The following is an 18,537-nucleotide window of genomic DNA, read 5'->3' as shown; positions in this document are numbered from 1 at the left end:
GCTGGAGCAAGCAGGGCCAGACCCTGCTCTTGGCACGGTTGTAAAATCAGCAGTGAGTGCCCTGAATTCAATAGTGGCACTGCGAGATTAGAGTCAGACGCCCTGGAATTACTCCAGAATCAAAGTGGTGGAAATGAGAGCAGCATATGGGGAAGGAACCAAGGGCCCAGATATTAAATCATCATCAAGACTCAAGAAGAGAAAGAAAGAAAAAAAAATCTCCTGCTGAATGCAGCTCGCAGGAAATTCTTGGAATGTTTTGCCACTTTAAGAGCCTGGCCTGTTTTTAGGGAAGTCTAAAATATGACAATGTTATTTTTAGAATCATTCTTTGCAAACACCTTTTAATACTTCTTTTAAGATTTTTTTTTTTTTTTGATTAATGGGAAACTGCATTCCCGTCTGCTCAGTCTTTTATCTCTCCTCTTCCACATTCTTTCACTCCAGAATGTGTTACGGAGCTGCCCGCTTCCCAGAAAGGTCAAAATCCTCCCGAAGAAATGGAATTAGTTCTTTAAAATGAAGTTTAATAGATTTTCATGGCTACCGGGGGGAGGAAGGGAGTGGGATTTGATTCCATTAATCTGATCCTGCCAAGAGATTGTGAAACTGAATTGCAAAAGCCATTAATGTGCAGCCACACAACTGGCACTTCAAAAACATCCTCAGGCAAGAGGAGGGCAGGAAGTTGTACTATATGGTCAGTGGAAACCCCAGTATAGACAAGGCCCCGGCACACACCTTAAGTTTGCCTGTAGATAACTCAGTGGGTTCACTCCAGTGTTTGCCCACATTAGGGCTCTGGCTGTTGCAGTCACAAGAGTGAAAGCTGGGATAGCACAGTGGGAGATTTTGGCAGTACTGGCCTAGTGTAGACAGGCCTTCTGCCTGGCAGTTCTGTGCTGGTCCCAGTTTTTTGCTAGCAGCCCTCCTGGCATGGGAATGGAGTTACTGGGAGAGCAGCAGGGCTGGTGCTGTGAAAGATGGTTCTAGCTCCTTCCTCTCCTCGGTCCTGCAACTGCCCCCTCTCCCCCCCAGGCACATACCAGTTCTCACCTCCTTCTGTGGGCTGCAGGAGGGAGGATCATGGCGACACAGCGAAAGCCATTCAATGTGACTAATTCTGGTAGGTGTTTCTGTGGCCAGGATCTGGACATGAATACAGACAACAACTCTCGATAGCTCATCTCCTGTGCCACATTGACAGAGGACCCGTCACCACCACCCCGCTCCTCTCTTAACACTGATCAAAAGCTAACCATGCCGCAGATCCTTTCCAGTGACTTCTCTGGGCTTTGGGTCGGGCCAGCGGGCTTCACAGGCCTGGGAACATAAGACAGGAGCCTTTTGCTGCGCTTAGTGGAACACCGCAGCACGGCGGCCCACTAGCTAAGGCCCAGTGCTTTGGAGGAAGGTGCCGACCCCACATAACGCACTTCACTGTGCATTACCAGACAAGGGGGGGGGGGGGAGAGGGGAGAGGTTGTTCTTCCTGACCGCAACTGATGGGGCACTTACGCCCTGAAGCGTTGGCCTTGGTAGCCTTTGTCACACTCCTGCCAGCTGATGTCTAATCCCGTTCTGAACTTTACTACACTGCGTGCTGGGATCCCGAAGAGAGACGATGGCCCCAAATGCCAGCACCCTGCCTCAGCAGCCGCAGGAAGCAGAGCTGGGCCCGGAGCTGCAGCGTCTGAAACCGAGACACAGACTGAGACCCTCTTTACACTGGGGCAGACCCAGGTGAAACAAGACCAGTTTCAACCTGCTTTCCCAGCAATTCAGCAGGGAGGGTTTGGACACAGTTTGCCAGGGTGGGTGAGCCAGGAGCATTTAAAAATGGTGTCTGAAAGCCATGCTGGACACGAGAGAGGGACCTTCTGTAGCAGCACCTAAAGGAGGGCGCTCCACATTACCCAGGACCCGGTGATTGCTAGACTAGTGACTCTGAAAACTAAGTAGGGACCCAAGCGGTTCGAAGGCCAATGGTGATCTAGGTTAGCATGGGACCCAGCGGGCTCTAGACCCAGACACTCCCAGTGCAGACCCCAGCAGTCTAGGGAGCAACCCCGCGGCCCCAGGTGTAGCAGGCTAGGTAGAGATCAAGCTTTTCACTGGATTATTCAGGTCCATGCCACTCAGACAAACCGTGTTTAACTTGCCTGACCTGCTCGTGCTCACCCAGAGCGCAGACAGGCCCAGGCAGCACAGCGGGGATCTGGGCAAAGCCGTGTCTGTTATGCCCCTAATAGCTTGATCCCTCGGTCCCAAAGCCAAGCTCTAAACTTGCATATGCTCTTCTGCGTTCTCTGGCTTGAGGGTAACCAGAAGGACTCCGCCTGCAGCTCTCCTTTCACTCCACCCTGAATGAGCTTCACCACAAATTGCTCCTTAGGAAAGCAGGGAAAGAACGAAATAAAACCCTTCAAATGAAAGAAAACCTGCCAGGGCAGCAGCCGTATTACCAGAGTCCTTCAACATAATTCCCCCCACCCCAAATGACCCTATTGGGCACGAAGCACCAGCCAAGCGCGCTGAGTGCTCCGGGAGCCGAGGCGCGGGCAGAGTTCGGCACGCTGACAAGGGAGGGACACACACGGCAGTCGAATGCCCCCGCCACCCGCCCTACAAACATTTGCATTTACAGCCATGCTGCTCTTGGGGAATCAAAGCAGCAGAGATCATGACACATTTCCGTGGGGACTCAGGGCGATTTTAAGCAGCGGTTTCTTTTGCCCCCCAGGTTGGCCGGAGTTCCAGCATTTCAGAGCTACGGTCGCCATCTCCTTCAACGGTCATTTCAATTCAGGGTTTGGCATCAGAGAGGGCTTTGCAGAAGGTCACATTACCAGAGGATCGGGGTTAATACCTGCATCTGATTTACTGCTGGCAGGAACAATGCCCCTTTGAGACACTGCCCAGAGCATTATCAGTGGGTAGCCCCGCCCACACACACAGAGCAGGGTGTTGTTTATTGCGATCCATCAGCTGGTGGCTAGAAAACACTAGGCTATGGCTTGGAACTCCTAGCCCAAGCAGCTGCAACGATGCCTTGTCTCTTCACTGGGATAAGGGACTGGGCCAAATTCTGCTCTCAGAACTGCACATTCAAGCTCCACTGAATCACAGGGGGCGGTGGACACTTCCCTCTGTGTGCCAGCACACCTCTTAATAACCTGCCATTAGGGAATATCCTGGGGATGGTTTATACCCCTATAAAGGACATGGCATTCCCCCTCCTCTACAGCTTCAAAGCCTGGCATGACTGATCAGTCCTTCGGGGGAAGGCAAGTCCCAGTTCCACGCAGATTCCTGCATCGGGGCCTTTCAGATGCAGCTGTTACAAGCCCAGGTCCAGTCTGCTCTAGATGAAGCACCTGGCTCTGGGGAATGGGGGCCAGCAGCCTTCCCCTCACTCACAGCCCCTGCACAGGGGCAGGCTACAGTTTCAGTCTCTGCACTGGCTGTTTCTAAAACCCCATATACAAGCCCTAGAGCAAGGGCTTCTGGGAAGAGTCAATGCTGCCTCCAGTGTCCTCAGCCCGCATTTGCCCTCTGAACTGTTGTACACCGAGACAGATGCTGGCTGTCCAGCTGTCACCTCCAGAGGTGGCTGCAGATTAGAGGCAAGGCAATTTCTGTTCAGTACGTACCGCGGGATCCTTCGGGTAACGGTTTGGACAGCACTACAAAATACTATGGCGTTCAAATGGATGGGTCAAGACCTGGTTGGGGAGAGGTTAACTTGGTGACATTACTCGCTAAGTGGAACAGAATTACCTGATACTTAATGTACAGCCAGGTAGGGAGACGGTATGTATGTGGTCCACCACTGTAGCATCTAAGCACCTCAAACGCCAATTAGCTTGTCCAACTGCTTTCTCCCACTAACACTCGGCCTGTTTGTTTATGCTTGTGGTCCCTGCTAAAAAGACACGAGGGATAAATCGAGCTGAGTACTGGGTTTTTCTCTTTTCTTTGACATCCTGCTGGGGAGACCCACATCCTCTCCCTTCTTCAAATAGAAAAAAAATTAAAAAAATCAAGCCAAGCACCCAGCCCTTACAAATGCCAGAGTGAAGACAATAAATTGGCAACGTGCTGTAACCACTCAGATCCGTCCAACGTTCCCCAAACACCAGATTTTCAACTCCAAACCCACAATCAGCTCCATGACCGCAGAGACGTTCTCTTCCATCTGAATTGGACTGTTTGGTATTAATGGTGGGGATTGGCAGTATTTTAATCACGGCATGTGGTTAATGCAGAAAGAGAGAAAGACCATAGAGCAAGGTTATTAGACGAAAATGAGATGGAAGTGAGTCCGATCTCGGATTCTATTCCCAGCTCTAGCCGAGATTCATTGTTCGACCCTTAGTCTCTCTGTGCCTCTGGAAAATGGGGATAATTACTAAGGACACAGTTTTTTCACGGAGGTCGCGGAAGTCATGGAATACGTGACTTCCAGTGACCTCCGTGACTTCAGCCCGTGGTGGCTAGAAGCTGCAGGGTCCCCCTCGCCGCCTGGGAGCTGCGGGGTACCCCCGCCCCCGGTGGGAGTACCTCACAGCTCCTGGCCACTGCAGGTGGCGGGGGGGACCCCGGACCTCCCAGCCGCCATGGACCCCTGGAGCTCCCAGCCGCCACAGGCTGTGGGGGGACCCTGGAGTTCCCGGCCGCCGCAGGCAGGGGGGCCCCCGCAGCTCCAAGGGGGCCCCCCGCAGCTGCCTAGCTGCTGCAGGCACTGTGGGGACCCCCCAGCTGAGCTTCCCATTTTGTCATGGATATTTTTAGTAAAAGTCACAGACAGGTCACAGGCTTCTGTGAATTTTTCTTTATTGCCCATGACCTGTCCGTGACATTTACTAAAAATATCTGTGCCAAAATCTTAGCCTTAATAATTACACCTACCCACTGGGGTGTTGAGAGGAGCGACTCAAAGGAGGAGTGATGTGGTTGCAGCGACAGCGGAGAGAGACCATTTTGGATGGACTCCACCAGAGGGGAGAATGTTAGCGACCCGCGACCAGAAAAGAGAAGACCGCAGTAGTAGAGATGGGAAATGGTTAGGACACGGGCAAGCTGTCGGGCTTTCAGGACAGAAAGGAGGGTCTGGATTAGGAGTGGTGTGGACGGAAAAGATACAGGGCGTGGTCACAACTAGGAGAGAGGATGGGAAGAGGAGAGAACTTGTAGGTGATGGGCATGGGTAAGAGAGAAGAGTAGGGTTGTCCATGCTAATGGATTAGAGGTAGTTTGGGAGGAAAGAGGAGCTCAGTTTTGGCTGCACTGGGTTGGAGAGACAGCATGGCTAGCACATCACACTGTGAACCAGGAGATCTGGGCTCTAGTCCCTGCCACCGACTGGCTGTGTGACATTGGGTGACTCGCTTTCCCGCTCTGTGCCTCGGTTTCCCCTCCCACCCTTTGTCTGTTTAAAGTGTGAGCTCTTCAGCTCACTCTGTATTGACATAGGGCTAGTGCAATGGAGCCCACAGTGACCCGGGACTTGCCCAAGGTCACACAGGGAGTCTGGGGCAGAGCCAGGAAGTAACCCCAGGTTTCCCCATAGCCTTAACCTTCCTCAGGACCAGCCTCCCTTAAAGAGTTGGAGCTGCCGAGCACCCTCCACATCCACCGTCTCCCATGGAAGCAAAGGGCAGTCGGCCTCCCCAAGGAGCATCCCCTCAACGGCTGATCCGTTCACGCAGCGTACGGAAAGCCTCTTTTACAGGGCCACCGCTGTTGTGCAGGGTGCAACTGAAGATGCCAAAGCTGGCAGCAGAAATTGCCTTTTTAAGCTAGCAAGGGGAGACGAGAACATTGTTTCCAGAGGTCCCAACAATAAAAAAACAGTGCCATTGGTTTTGCTCAGCTTCCCAGCTGTACATTTAAGAAAACCCCAGGAGGCTGGTTCTCCAGTCTGCTGCCACACTGCTATGATGACAGTGTAGCTCCACTGAAGGCAATGATCCCGGTGCAACAGAGAGAAGAATTGTGCCCCTGATGTTTAAAATCCAAAGGACTTTCCCCCCCTGTACACTGCAATAAAAACGAAAGGACAGATCACAGCCAGAGCTCTAGAGGCCTCCACTATATCCCAGTAACCACAGCCCTAAACTGCCAAAGCATTTCCACAGAGGAGCGCAACAAGCTTCGCAGGCACACAAACTGTTCCAATTCTTGACCTCCTCACTCGGCAAAGGGGAGCCCGGCCCCGATGGGAGCTGCCTCCGTCCATTCCAACCCGCCGCAACCCAATAACTCACGCTGGCTCCCCGCTTTGCACGGACTCGAGGACACTTCCACCTCAGTGGCAAACCACAAGGTAAATACAGCAGCGACGCATCAGAACGGGCGAATATGGGGACACTGCAAAACAGAGCCATGCGAGATATGCAGCCATGCACATGTAACTTACAAAGATGTGCAGCCACATTCCCCCCCATTTCTCCACAAACCGCGCCCTCTTCCCCCATGTTATTGGCTTCCCACTGACTTTAGGATTCAGTTCAAATCTTTCCTCCTTGTTTTTACAACCCTCCAATCTCTCTTACAGTGTCAGTATGGTCTAGTGACTAGGGCACCAGACCGGGACTCTGCAAACCCAGAATCTATTCCCAGTTCTGCCACTGACCTGCTGTGTGACCTTGGGAAAGATATTTAGGACCAAAATTTTCCAAAAATGGTGGCTGGTTTCTGAGTGGCTGATGTTGGCCAACAAAGACCACTGCCCCCTCTTGAAAACATTAGCCTTCGTTCTCTGTGATCCTCACCTGCAAAATGGGGGTGATCATATTAACCCAGCTTTGGAGAGTGCCTTGAAATTGATGGATGAAAGCTTAAGTATTACCAAAATTGTCACATGGGCTTTTTCTCTTTCCTCACCTCTCAGTTCTCTAGGCCTTCATCTGTTCCTCCACACAACCTCACCATGGTCAATGCTGGATGAAGAATGGAAGTTTTTCTAAAAGAGATGCTCTGGTTCAAACAGGAATTAATTCAGGGAAGTTCCATGGCCTATGTTATGCAGGAGGTCAGACTAGGTGATCCCAATGGTCCCTTCTGGCTTTGGAATCTATGAAGCTATGACGCAAGAGCTTTCTCTTCTGCAGTTCTTAACATCTTGTCCAGTTTTCATAAATCTCTGCACCTCGGTGACTCTCCATCTGTTTGCAAACCTCATCTGAAAACATCTCTCCTCTCTCTCTAGCCTGCACTCTTGCATCTCTCTCCCCTCGCTGCTGGTAAGCACTGTCAGGCGCTTCGGTCCATGGTTTGTAGGAGAGATGCTGCATGAAATAACAGTGCTGTTCGACCAAACCGGTTCAGCCCCAGGGATCTTTTGAAAACAGGCATTTTCGAGCATCAATAATACATCTCAACTACAAAAGTAGGAAGGAGATTGCCTTGGAGACTACAGTCAAAACAGCTACAACTCTGGAGGGGGGCAGTTAGCTGTTCAGATTCCTAATGGGGGTTTGTTCTCAGGTCAGAGTAATCTAGGAAAGTCACCCAGGTAAAATCAAAGAGCAAAATTCACCCTCCGTTGATGCCCACTGATATATGCTTTTTCTGTTAAGCAGAGCAATGCAACACGTTTACAACCCAAGCCACAAAACAAGGTGAATTTTCAACATTTTGCCTGGATTTCTGAGAACGGCCATAATGTCTCAGACCAATAGTCCCTCTGACCAGTATCCTGTCTTCTGGCGGTGGACAGTGCCAGACGCTTCAGAGGGAACGAACAGAACAGGGCAATTTCAAATGATCCAACCCCTGTTGTCCAGTCCCAGAGGATGGGGCTGCAACCCTGACCATCTTGGCTAATAGTCACTGATGGACATATCCTTCATGAACTTATCTCATTCTTTTGGCCTTCACAACATGCCATTTATTCTTTTGGCCTTCACAACATCCCCTGACAACGAGTTCCACAGGTTGACCGTGCATTGTGTGAAGTACTTCCTTATGTTTGTTTTTAACCCGCTGCCTATTAATTTCATTGGGTGACGCCTGGTTCTTGTGTTACATTTCCTTATTCGCTTTCTCCACATCCATTCATGACTTCACAGACTCTGTCATATCCCCCCTTAGTCGTCTTTTTTCTATCCCCTTCCTAATGATTCCTAACATCCTGTTTGCTTTTTCGACTACCGCTGCACATTGAGCAGCTGTTTTCAGAGAACTATCCCCAATGACTCCAAGATCTCTTTCTTGAGTGGTAACAGTGAATCTAGACCCCGTTATTTTGTACGTATAGTTGGGATTATGTTTTCCCATGTGCATTACTTTGCATTTATCAACATTGAATTTCATCTGCCATTTTGTTGCCCAGTCACCCAGTTTTGTGAGATCCCTTTGTAACTCTTCGCAGTCTGCTTTGAACTTAACTATCCTGAGTAATTTATTATCTTTTGCAAACTTTGCCAACTCACTGTTTACTGCTTTTTCCAGATAATTTATTAATATGTTGAATAGCATGGGTCCCAGTACAGATCTTTGAGGGATCCCACAATATACCTCTCTCCACTGTGAAGACTGACCCTTTATTCCTATCCTTTGTTTACTGTTTTTTAAACAGTTACCACTTACTTTGCTTAAGAGCCTTTGGAGAGGGACTTTGTCAAAGGCTTTCTGAAAATCCAAGTATGCTATATCCAGTGGATCACCCTTGTCCACATGCTTGTTGACTCCCTCAAAGAATTCTAATAGATTGGTGAGGCATGATTTCCCTTTACAAAAACTGTATTGACTCTACCCCAACATATAGTGTTCATCTAGGTGTCTGATAATTTTGTTCTTTATTATAGTTTCAACCAGTTTGCCTGGTCCTGAAGTTAGGCTCACAGGCCTGTAATTGCCAGGATCGTCTCTGGAGACTTTTAAAAAAGTCAGTGTCATATTAGCTATCCACCAGTCATATAGTACAGTACAGAGGCTGATTTAAGTGATAGGTTACATACCACAGTTAGTAGTTCTGCAATTTCATATATGAGTTCCTTCAGAACTCTTGGATGAATACCATCTGGTCCTGGTGACTTGTTACTCTTTAATTTATCAATTTGTTCCAAAACCTCCTCTATGCACACCTCAATCTGGGACAGACCTAAAAAGAACGGCTCCGGTGTGTGAATCTCCCTCACATCCGTTGCACTGAAGACCAATGCAAAGAATACACCTCTACCCCGATATAACGCTGTCCTCGGGAGCCAAAAAATCTTACCGTGTTATAGGTGAAACCGCGTTATATCGAACTTGCTTTGATCCGCCGGAATCCAGCGCTGCTTTACCGTGTTATATCCGAATTTGTGTTATATCGGGTCATGTTATATCGGGGTAGAGGTGTACATTTAGCTTCTGCGCTATGGCCTTGTCTTCCTTGAGTGCTCCTTTAGCACCTCGATCACCCACTGGCCCCACTGATTGTTTGGCAGGCTTCCTGCTCCTGATGCATTTCAAATTTCTTCTGTTAGTTTTTGTGTCTTTTGCTAGTTGCTCTTCAGATTCTTTTTTGGCCTGCCTAATTATACGTTTACACTTGACTTGCCAGAGTTTATGCTCCTTTCTATTTTCCTCCACAGGATTTGAGTGCCAGTTTTTAAGGCATGTCTTTCTGTCTCTAACCACTTCTTTTACTCTGGTGTTTAGCCACGGTGGCATTTTTATGGTTCTCTTACTGTTTCTTTTTTATTTGGGTTATTCATTTAGTTTGCGCCTCTATTACGGTGTTTTTAAAAAGTTTCCATGCAGCTTGCAGGCATTTCACACTTGGACTGTGTGACGGGTTGGATCACAGAAACCCCCTTGGGAGCTGCCACCCAATGTGCAAAGACTACCCCTGCTTCTGTTTTCCCTGCCAGCTCAGGACTCCAGCACCCTGTCTTGCTGAGCCAGACACTCCCGTCTGGCTCCAACACAGACCCAGGGCCTGAATCACTTGTCCCAGAGCTGCAAGTTTACCTGAAAACAGCTCACAGAAGTGTGCTTGTCTTTAGCACTCAGATGCCCAACTCCCAATGGGGTCTAAACCCAGATAAATCCGTTTTACCCTGCATAAAGCTTATGCAGAGTAAACTCATAAATTGTTCGCCCTCTATAACACTGATAGAGAGATATGCACAGTTGTTTGCTCCCCCAGGTATTAATACATACTCTGAGTAAATTACTAAATAAAAAGTGATTTTATTAAATACAGACAGTAGGATTTAAGTGGTTCCAAGTAGTAACAGACAGAACAAAGTAAGTCACAAGCAAAATAAAATAAAATGCGCAAATCTATGCCTAATCAAACTGAATACAGATAATCTCACCCTCAGAGATGCTTCAGTAAGTTTTTTCTCAGACTGGACACCTTCCAGGCCTGGGCACAATTCTTTCCCCTGGTACAGCTCTTGTTCCAGCTCAGGTGATAGCTAGGGGATTCTTCATGATGGCTCCTCCCTCCCTCTCTGTTCTCTTCCACCCCTTTATATATCTTTTGCATAAGGCGGGAACCCTTTGTCCCTCTGGGTTTCCATCCCCCTACCCCCCCTCACTGGAAAAGCACCAGGTTAAAGATGGATTCCCGTTCAGGTGACATGATCACATGTCACTGCAAGACTTCATTGCCCACTTGCCAGCACACACATATACAGGAAGACTAACAGGTAAACACAGCCCTCTGTGGACAATGGTCCTTGCTAATGGGAGTCATCAAGATTCCAAACCATCATTAATGGCCCACACTTTACATAATTACAATAGGCCCTCAGAGTTACATTTTATATTTCTAGTTTTAGATACAAGAGTGGTACATTTATACAAATCAGATGATCATACTCAGTAGATTATAAGCTTTGTAATGATACCTTACAAGAGACCTTTTGCATGAAGCATATCCCAGTTACGTTATATTCACTTATTATCATGTTTTTATAAAACCATATAGACTGCACAACGTCACAGACTGTTCCTTTTAATTTCCGTTTAACTAGCCTCCTCATTTTGGTGTAGTTTTTCTTTTTGAAGTTAAATGCTGGTCTGGTGGGTTTCTTTGGGATTTCTCCCTCCTATAAGGATGTTAAATTTAATTATATTACTGTTGCTATTACTGAGCGGTTCTGCTATATTCACCTCTTGGATCCAATCCTGTGCACTACTTAAGACTAAAGTCAAAATTGCTTCGACACTTGTGGGTTCCAAAACTAGCTGCCCCAAGAAGCAGTCATTAATGTGTCTAGAAATTTGAGCTGTGCATCCCTGAACATTTCGCAATCACAGTCACCATCCTGGTCAGGGGGTCGGTAGTATATTCCTACTGCTATATTCTTATTATTCAAGCATGGTATTTCTATCCAGAGAGAGTCTATGGTACCGTTTGATGCCTTTAGGATTTTTACTATATTTGGCTCTCCGCTTTCTTTCACATATAGTGCCACTCCCCCACCAGCACAACCTACTCTGTCTTCCTATATATTTTGTACCCTGGTATTACAGAGTCCCATTGTTTATCATCATTCCACCAAGTTTCTGTGATGCCTGTTACATCAATATCCTCATTTAATACCAGGCACTCAAGTTTACCCATCTTAGCATTTAGACTTCTGGCATTTGTGTACAAGTACTTATAACATTTGTCAATATTTAGTTATCTGCCTTCATGTGATGTAATTGAACGGGACTCTTTTTTGTTTGACTGTTTCCCTACAGCTCCTCCCTGTACTTTATCCACTCCTCTTTACTAGGCTATAGAGCATCCCCTTTAATGAATCCTCCCCTATGCCATGTGTCTGTCCGAACTGTGTGCTCCTCTGCACCTACCAGCTTTCATAAAATCATAGAATATCAGGGTTGGAAGGGACCTCAGGAGGTCATCTAGTCCAACCCCCTGCTCAGAGCAGGACCAATTCCCAACTAAATCATCCCAGCCAGGGCTTTGTCAAGCCTGACCTTAAAAACCTCTAAGGAAGGAGATTCCACCACCTCCCTAGGTAACCCATTCCAGTGCTTCACCACCCTCCTAGTGAAAAAGTTTTTCCTAATATCCAACCTATACCTCCCCCACTGCAACTTGAGACCATTACTCCTTGTTCTGTCATCTGGTACCACTGAGAACAGTCTAGATCCATCCTCTTTGGAACCCGCTTTCAGGTAGTTGAAAGCAGCTATCAAATCCCCCCTCATTCTTATCTTCTGCAGACTAAACAATCCCAGTTCCCTCAGCCTCTCCTCATAAGTCATGTGTTCCAGCCCCCTAATCATTTTTGTTGCCCTCCGCTGGACTCTTTCCAATTTTTCCACATCCTTCTTGTAGTGTGGGGCCCAAAACTGAACACAGTACTCCAGATGAGGCCTCACCAATGTCGAATAGAGGGGAATGATCACGTCCCTCGATCTGCTGGCAATGCCCCTACTTATACAGCCCAAAATGCCGTCAGCCTTCTTGGCAACAAGGGCACACTGTTGACTCATATCCAGCTTCTCGTCCACTGTAACCCCTAGGTCCTTTTCTGCAGAACTGCTTCCTAGCCATTCGGTCCCTAGTCTGTAACAGTGCATGGGATTCTTCCGTCCTAAGTGCAGGAATCTGCACTTGTCCTTGTTGAACCTCATCAGGTTTCTTTTTGCCCAATCCTCTAATTTGTCTCGGTCCCTCTGTATCCTATCCCTACCCTCCAGCATATCTACCATTCCTCCCAGTTTAGTGTCATCTGCAAACTTGCTGAGAGTGCAGTCCACGCCATCCTCCAGATCATTAATGAAGATATTGAACAAAACCGGCCCCAGGACCGACCCCTGGGGCACTCCACTTGAAACCGTCTGCCAACTAGACATGGAGCCATTGATCACTACCCGTTGAGCCCGACGATCTAACCAGCTTTCTATCCACCTTATAGTCCATTCATCCAGCCCATACTTCTTTAACTTGCTGGCAAGAATACTGTGGGAGACTGTATCAAAAGCTTTGCTAAAGTCAAGGAATAACACATCCACTGCTTTCCCCTCATCCACAGAGTCAGTTATCTCCTCATAGAAGGCAATTAGGTTAGTCAGGCATGACTTGCCCTTGATGAATCCATGCTGACTGTTCCTGATCACTTTCCTCTAAGTGCTTCAGAATTGATTCCTTGAGGACCTGCTCCATGATTTTTCCAGGGACTGAGGTGAGGCTGACTGGCCTGTAGTTCCCCAGATCCTCCTTCTTCCCTTTTTTAAAGATGGGCATACATTAGCCTTTTTCCAGTCATCCGGGACCTCCCCCGATCGCCATGAGTTTTCAAAGATTATGGCCAATGGCTCTGCAATCACATCCGCTAACTCCTTTAGCACCCTCGGATGCAGCGCATCTGGCCCCATGGACTTGTGCTCGTCCAGTTTTTCTAAATAGTCCCGAACCACTTCTTTCTCCACAGAGGGCTGGTCACCTTCTCCCCATACTGTGCTGCCCAGTGCAGTAGTCTGGGAGCTGACCTTGTTCGTGAAGACAGAGGCAAAAAAGTCATTGAGTACATTAGCTTTTTCCACATCCTCTGTTACTAGGTTGCCTCCCTCATTCAGTAAGGGGCCCACACTTTCCTTGACTTTCTTCTTGTTGCTAACATACCTGAAGAAACCCTTCTTGTTACTCTTAACATCTCTTGCTAGCTGCAACTCCAAGTGTGATTTGGCCTTCCTGATTTCACTCGTGCATGCCTGAGCAATATTTTTATACTCCTCCCTGGTCATTTGTCCAATCTTCCACTTCTTGTAAGCTTCTTTTTTGCGTTTAAGGTCAGCAAGGATTTCACTGTTAAGCCAAGTTGGTCGCCTACCATATTTACTGTTCTTTCTACACATTGGGATGGTTTTTTCCTGCAACCTCAATAAGGATTCTTTAAAATACAGCCAGCTCTCCTGGACTCCTTTCCCCCACATGTTATTCTCCGAGGGGATCCTGCCCATCTACACATTGGGATGGTTTTTTCCTGCAACCTCAATAAGGATTCTTTAAAATACAGCCAGCTCTCCTGGACTCCTTTCCCCCTCATGTTATTCTCCCAGGGGATCCTGCCCATCAGTTCCCTGAGGGAGTCAAAGCTTTCCCCCTGCCCTTAGTTTACAGACTCCTCTACGACCTTTTTCATTTTACATGGAAGGTTTTCGGACCTGAAACCCAAAGGGCTGCGGCTCCCAAATCCATGGGGAGTTTCATATGAGCCCGAGATCTAAGACCACTGAGTTTTGAACAGATCTACTTGTAAGTCCCTTCTACCTGATTTTGTATTTGCCACATGTCACCATTTAACGCTCGGTGGCTCTGTGACAATCATTTAGGGTGACCAGATGTCCCGATAAAATCGGGACTGTCCCAATATTTAACCCTTTGTCCTGTGTCCCGATCAATGTACGATCGAGACGCCATTTGTCCCGATATTCATGTAAGGAGGCGAGCGGGAGGGAGGCGCTGACCCCGTGGGTGACCCGGGGCTGGAGCACCCAGGGGGAAAAATTGCAGCCAAGCTCCCCCCATCTCCCCTCCCCCCAGTGTGGCGCATGGGGGCGAGGGCAGTGCAGGGGCGGGAAGAGGCAGGGGGTGCGCAAGTAACCACCCAGCAGAGGGGAAGTCGGCGCCGTAGGGGTGAGTGGCGGGCGGGGGGGTGAAGAGGCGAGCAGTGGGTGGGGGACAGGAGGGACGCAGCAAGCCAGCGGCAGGCCGGGGGATGAAGAAGGGTGCGGTGGGGGGCTGAGCGGGGAGGGGCGGGACCTGGAGCAGAGTGGGGGCGGACTGTGGGCGGGGCTGATGGCACCCCGATGTGTCCCAATATTTTAGTGTGGTGATCTGGTCACCCTACAATCATTCATTATTTGGAGTATGGTCGTGCTTAGAGGCCCCAACCAAATTCAGGGCCTCATTATGCTAGGCGCTGCACAGAGCGTAACGGAAAGCCCCTGCCTCAAAGAGCTTCCAATCTAAAGAAAGGGTGGGAGAAAGGAGAGATGATTATCCCCCTTGTACAGATGGGGAAATGAAGCACAGAGAGACAAAGTGACTTGCCCAAGTCACACAAGAAGCCACTGGCAATGCTGTGGACTGGACCCAGAGTCATAAAAACAGCCATACTGGGTCAGACCAAAGGTCCATCTAGCCCAGTATCCTGCCTTCTGACAATAGCCAATGCCAAGTGCTTTAGAGAGAATGAACAGAACAAGGCGATCATCAAGTGGTCCAATAGTGAGTCACTATATCCCCTTACAAGCCCATCCTTCCTCTCTGGTCCTTTGCCATGATTTCATCACGGTCACTTTGCCTAGATGCTACATAAGAGCCGTTCCATAACGACAGCGGGAGCTGTGTACTCCAGGATTAAAGACGTGTTGAATTGATGGCGGGGGGTGGGGTGGGAGAGGTAGTTCACGCGTGGCTGCTCTAACATGGGGATTGCAGGCCCTAGAGTTGTACTGTGTGAAGCTCAGCAAATTCTGGCTGCTGGCTGCAGCGTCAGACCGACAGAGCGCGGCCCCGTCTGCAGAAGGCAAACAACTGTGCGCGCTAAGCACATTTTAATGGTTTTAAACACTAAGCACATTAAGCCGGTTTTCAACTCCGTTGTGGCTAAACCCGATTATAACGCCATACGACGGTGCCAAACAAAAAAGCCAGGTTAAAAATGGCTCTCGCGCCAACATCTCCAGACCTGCTCGGGGATGGGGTTGGGATCCCCTGAGTCTCCACCGAACCCCGATTTGAGCTGTTTACAATGTCCTCCAAACAAGACACACAAGCAAAGAAAGGGTCCTTTTCTCTCTCTCTGCCTTGAGAGGGGAATCTGAGGAAAAGAAAGGCAAAGGCGGCCTGTCTCTTAGGCAGTCTTTTGGGACGCCCCTTTGGGGCTTGGCTAATCAGCTGGTATAGTGTCTTTAATCAGGATTTGGGTCTGTCTCCAGCCCCTCTTCTTGGCCCAACCTGCTTTGTACCCGGTCCATGCAGCCTCAGGGGTGATGGGGTTTGCAACCGTCTCCCTCTTTGCTGATTTGTCTCCACCGTCAGCAGTCTTCTCCCTAGTCAGCACCCCAGGCTGTGGCAGACTTCCTTCTCCAGTCCTGGCAAGTCTTACAGGTACGCTGGGTTAGTGCTGGCTGAGGCCATAGGAGCTTGTGAGCATCTTCTCTGCTAGAGTGAGGGTGTGCTCCTTCACACCTAAAGCTTGGCCCCTACTGTAAATAAATAGGTGCTCATACAGCCACAGGTCCCATTCTTCACCAGAAGCTGTGGGTGGGGCTGACCTGGACTGGCTCGCAGCTATTCAGGAAGCAGGTACATTCCCCAGGTGGGAGCATCTAAGCTTTTATTTTACAGACATCTGCAGCTCTCATGTAGTTGTGAGCAAAACCTTCAGCATGTGAACTGAATGTAACCAAGGCTGCAAGATTTGCCTGAGTCTGCAGACAGCCTGAAAGAATAGCGCTGGGAGAGGTGGGAACGGCCCCTATGTCAAAGAATGGTAACTCTGAAGCCCGGCAATGACAATGTAAATAGCACCATTGCTAACTTGCTGCTGCTGAAAGCGTGCAGGAGAGGAAAACAATGAGATCCCACTCCTGCCCACCTGGAAAGTTCAACAATCCTGAGTCAGACCCAAAACAAATGAGTTGTTTTTTTTAAAATCATAGTTTTGGGGTCAAAGAGTATATTAATTATGTGTATTACTGCAGCACCTAGGAGCCCTAATCATGGTCCAGGGATGGATTGTGCTAGCTGCTGTACAAACAAAACAAAAAGATGGTCCTAATTGTGGCGGGGGTTTTATGTTAATGCTCCAATATGTGATCAATTAATGCTGCCAACTCCCCCAGTGTATAGAGTACAGTGAGCCAGGCCCCCCTGCAGGAGCTCTCGCGTCTCCAGCGTCTCCCCAAACCCCAACATTTCATTTCATTAATTCTGTGTCTCCCCCAGCCCCACATCTACACCCTCTCCGGCCCAGCAATTAACTCTTCCCCCCTGGCCCCTACATTGATTCTGCCCCCACAACCCTCCCCTCTGCCCCTCCTCCCCCCGGACTGGGCAGGAAGTTCCATCCCGCTTATCCCCTATCCCACGCCTGGTGGTGCAGGGAGTGACAGAGACCAGACTGACTCACTGCTCACAGGAGGGGAGGGTGGATGAAGGATCAAGGTCGCCCTGAGCTGCTGGGCTCTTTCTGCTCTTCCAGCCCCTACCCAAAATCTCCTCTCGGCTCCTGACTGGGGAAGAGTTCTGCCAGCCTCCCCTAGCTGCACTGATTGGCTGCTCTTCCCCAGGAGGTGGGAAAGTGGGGAAAGCAGCCAATCAGAGGGGACTCCCCTCACCCTACCCCCAGGCATAGACAGAATTCAGAAGAGGGCTGGAGCTTCTCCAGTCATGGCCAGACTGACCCCAGCCCTGGCCAAGACCCCCAGGAAATGGTTAAGAGTTGGCAGTACTGATTTTATGAAGATCCGCACAATCTACTGCAAGCAGCATCTCGTCTGTGCAACACTAGTGGGCGGAGCTTGGGTTGTGGGTGGAGCTTGGAAGAATATTATGACCCACCTCCCCCCCGGCTGCTCTTCCTTTTAGCGGTCTGAAAAGCCAGATGCACTCGTATCAGACTGAACGGATGGAACCATGGGGAGTATGGATCCAATCCCAGGACATTCTCTGGTAACACATTCGGCTTTAACTGCAGCTTTCCTATGGGCTTAAGGGGTGCCTACATCTCCTGCAGAGGGGTGAATTTCACCCTAATTCTGACCTCTGTCCCATGCACTGGCGGATGACTAAACCCAACCCCCTGGAACGTCTTTCCTGCATGAAGCCATCCCGGGTCTTCATTTATACGCAGCTGGGGGATTACACGGTTTGGGAGGAGGGAAATCCAACAGCCTGCAAAGGGGTTTGAGGTTCAATCTGAAACAGATTGGGAACGTATCTAGATATTTATGGTGGGTTTTGGTTTGCAGATCTGTGGTAGGTCCCTGCAATGGTCTCCTGGGCTCTGCTTCTTCCCTTCCTGTGTAAATGATGAGAGTATGTTCACATAAATAACGGAGTTTTAGGGATATAGTCAACCTGAAATCTAGTTGTTTTCAAAGAAAGGAGTTAAAGCTCTCCTACGGGATTACACCTGCCCCTGAGTCCCCTCTTGTGGTTTCACAATCACGTTTTTTTACTTTTACCAAATATTTTTCTCTCTCTCCTCTGTTGCTGTGGGAAAATCTCACAAAATTCATGGGGGGAACTGACGACCCAGGGGAAAGCACATCAGTGGAAAAACTCAGATCCAGATCTGAACTTTGCAGTTCTGGCAAATGCCTAATTATTTTGTATTATTCAGTACTGTCAACCCCAAGTGTTCAAAAATCTTGAGATGTAAAACAAAAGAAACCAATACATTTTTGGTTGTTGGGGGTTTACCACTTTCCGGCTTCTTAACCTTTAGGACTTCACATTTTCAAGCTTTTCTAGGGCTATAAACTTGTTTTTCTTTAACAGAAAGCTGAGATTCTTAGTGATTTCTAGATTCCAAAAGCTGGGGCTTTAAGAAAAACATCAAC

The 18,537-nt window shown here is 48.8% G+C and overlaps 1 protein-coding gene across 1 annotated transcript in view; it reads right to left on the bottom strand.

Moving 5' to 3' along the window:
• Positions 1-18,537, bottom strand: part of ARHGEF17 (Rho guanine nucleotide exchange factor 17) — a 249,539-nt gene that overhangs the window by 138,388 nt on the left and 92,614 nt on the right. The window lies entirely within an intron of this gene.

Source organism: Emys orbicularis, chromosome 1 (assembly GCF_028017835.1).
Source record: "Emys orbicularis isolate rEmyOrb1 chromosome 1, rEmyOrb1.hap1, whole genome shotgun sequence".
NCBI lineage: Eukaryota > Metazoa > Chordata > Testudines > Emydidae > Emys > Emys orbicularis.
Note: the sequence above shows the minus strand (reverse complement) of the source record. Positions and strands in the feature narration are given on the sequence as shown.